The sequence below is a fragment of the Hyperoodon ampullatus genome (genome assembly GCF_949752795.1).
Source record: "Hyperoodon ampullatus genome assembly, chromosome: 2".
Taxonomy (NCBI): Eukaryota; Metazoa; Chordata; class Mammalia; order Artiodactyla; family Ziphiidae; genus Hyperoodon; species Hyperoodon ampullatus.
Window position 1 is genome coordinate 10182927 of NC_136915.1, and position 3590 is coordinate 10186516.

A 3590-nucleotide genomic window follows, 5' to 3' on the forward strand; every position below is an offset into this window, starting at 1 on the left:
GCTGCTCTTGGAGAGTTCCAGAGTTAGAAAGAAGGCCAGTGTTATTTACAATAGCCAGGACACGGAAGCTACCTAAATGCCCATCGACAGACGAATGGATAAAGAAGATGTGGTACATATATACAATGGAATATTACTCAGCCATAAAAAGGAACGAAATTGGGTCATTTGTAGAGACATGGATGGATCTAGAGACTGTCATACAGAGTGAAGTAAGTTAGAAAGAGAAAAACAGATATCGTATATTAATGCATATATGTGGAACCTAGAAGAATGGTACAGATGAACCAGTTTGCAGGGCAGAAATTGAGGCACAGAAATAGAGAACAAACATATGGACACCAAGGGGGAAAAGTGGCCGGGGTTGGGGGAGGGTGGTGGCGTGATGAATTGGGCGATTGGGATTGACATGTATACACTAATATATATTAAATGGATAACTAATAAGAACCTGCTGCATAAAAAATAAATAAAATAAAATTCAAAAAAAAAAAAAAAGAAAAAGAAAGAAGGCCAGTGTGTCTGGAGGGCAGAAGAGGGTCAGAGGGTATGCAGGGAGGGGACCCCTGAGTGAGATGTGACCAGAACCTTTGCACAAGGGAGGGACTGGATCTGATTAATATTTTTAAAGATCCTACCGGCCACTGGGGAGAGACTGGTGTGTGGCGAGTCTGAGGGGAAGCTGGGAGCCAGGTTAGAAGGCAGAGACGGCGGTGGTGGAGACGGGCGGTCCCAGACTGGCCGCAGGGCCTGATGGTGCTGTCTCAGGCCGGCACTCATCCCCTCCCCTGGGCCTGGACGCTGAGAGTGCCCTGCACACTCACACTCATCCCTTAACTCCGTCTCAAACCTCCACACCCAGCCCCGTCAATGAAGCCCAGCCTGCAGCCTGGCCCTGCCTGTGCCCTACACAGCACCCACCGCCCCGCCAGGACCAGAAAATCTTTTGTATTTCCTGTGTCTTGCAGAGTGCCTGGCACGTGCTGGTTTGTACTCAGTAGCTAGTTGTCCAGTGAGTGAATGAACCTATTAACTCATTTTAGAAAAATTAAAAGGGCCCTGCTCCAACCAGACAAATCTGAGCCTAGACCTTGACCTGAAAAAGAGAGCTTCTATTTCCAAACCCAGCACACTTCCCTCTCATTAGATGTTTAAAAAAAAAAAAATCAAAAAAAGAAAGAGGAGAAGCTGACACCCGAGGCTGTGGCACCCAAATTATAGCCTCCGACTATTGTTTATGCTATATTTGTCTTGTCTCCAGGCGTCATCCTGGGGGACAGGGCTTAACATGCCAAACGGTCCCTCTGGCTGCAGCACCACAAGGAGGAATGTTGCCCTACTGTGCCCTCTCGTGGCGAGGGTGGACACTGCATATGTCCCAAGAGGTTTTTCCAAAGACTGCAGGAAGAACAGTATGATTTTGATGATGAAGACTTAGAAGGAGGGCTGAGCTGCCAGAGAGGCTTGGGAGCTGAGGTCCTCTTGGGCTGGTGGTCTCTATTAACCTGGGAGGTTACTTATCCTGGGTCGTCCCCCTGTCTCAGGGTTGCCAGACTGTACAAAAGCTGGAGGACGGTTCTGCTGGACAGGGGATGGCTGCCTTTGCCAGAGGAGGACAGACACACTGAGCCTTTACATGGCTTTTTATGGTCCCTTCACAGAGCTGTTTTATTTACCTGCTTCATGGATGAAGTCTAAGAAAAACCCATATCCACCATATAATTTGGAGCTAAGTACTTGACGGATGCCCAGAGATTTAAAATTAGCCAAGTAAACTTAATACCGGGGCATTATGCTTGCTTTCAAGCGCCTGGATGTCTGTTAGGGAGGCATCACTTGGGAAGGACTCTTGATAAAATAATCAGATTCTATTCTCCTTAGAAATTAATAAAAGGGACCCACTCTGAAGGGGACCAGTTGTCCCAAATGTCCTCCAACTAAAGCAATGAGTAGAGCCGGTAGTCCATGTGGGATTATTTTGCGGTTTGCACAAATTAAAGTGAGGTTTGAGGTGATTTCCAAAAGGCAAATATACCTTTGCTATTTTATAAACACATCCCACTCAGCTTTCAAAACTGAGTCTCCCCCCACTCTATGGTACAAGGGATGGTAGGTGGGGTGGGGCAATGGAGAGGCTCGACCCTTGACACCCCCTGCAAGTTAATGATAAGAAAAGGGATGGCATCAGTTCACATTAAAAACTAGCATATGAGGGAATGCTTATCCTCATGTTCTTTACTTGCATCATTTCATTTATTTCTTACAACTTCATGAGGTAGATATTATTATCTCCACTTACTTAAATGAAGAGGCTGAGGCTTAGCCTGGTTAAATGATGTGCCCACGATCACGCAAGAGGAAGTAATGGCAGAGTCAGGATTCACATTCAGGTCTGCAGGACGGATGCTCAAGCATCCTGCGCTATTTTCTCCCAGAGTAGAGTGGAGTCCACCAGTCCACCAGTTACACCTCAGATCCTGCCTTCTGTTGGAACTGTAGGGAGCCAATCAATCACACCCTTTATTGCCCTTTAAAGTGTGCAAGCGATTGAGAAATAGATTGTATTAGTATCTGTTGCTGTGTAACAAGCTATCCCAAAATGTAGCAGCTCAAAACAACAATGAACATTCATTACCTCACGGTTTCTGAGGGTTAGGCATCTGGGAGTGGATTAGATGAGTGACTACAATGCAGGGTTTCTTATGACGTTGCAGTCAAGAAGTCAGCCAGCGATATGGTCGGCTCAAAGCTCAGTTGAGGCTGGAAGATTTGCATCTAAGCTCACTCGCTTGCTGTTGGCAGAAGACCTCATTCCTTGCCATGCGGGCTTCTCCCTAGGGACACTCATGATATGAATGGTGGCTTCCCTTAGAACAAGTGATGGGGAATTAGATGGCTCAGAAATGACATACTATTATTTTTGCCATACGCTTATGGTCGCAGAGACTACCCTGATACACTATGGCACTATACCTGGGCAAAAATACCAGAAGGTAGGGATTATTGGGCGCCATTTTGGATGCTGCCTATCATGTCGACAGAGAAGTTGGAAAGATGGAGAACAAAATGATGGCTTTAAAACTGGAAAAGTTGGGGCTTCCCTGGTGGTGCAGTGGTTGAGAGTCCGCCTGCCGATGCAGGGGACACGGGTTCGTGCCCCAGTCCGGGAAGATCCCACATGCTGCGGAGCGGCTGGGCCCGTGAGCCATGGCCGCTGAGCCTGCGCGTCCAGAGCCTGTGCTCCACAATGGGAGAGGCCACAATAGTGAGAGGCCCGCGTACCGCAAAAAAAAAAAAAAAAAAAAAAACTGGAAAAGCTGCATCAAATGATGCGGCGTAAGGGACTTCTTAATATTTCATCCTTGAAATAAACCCTCTTAGCCACCTGGTCAGAGGGGGGACTGGAGAACCATAGCTCCCCCTGCAAGAGCACAGCAGGGAGGCTTAACACTTTAAGGGGCAGAGAATGTGTGCTGAGAACAAGACATTCTGCAAAGAGAATGGGCTGAGCTGGGCAGGCTCAGCAATACCTCCCACCTGCCCAACTCGGGACATTCCTCCTCCCCCAGGAGGCTGGGAATGCTCCTCTA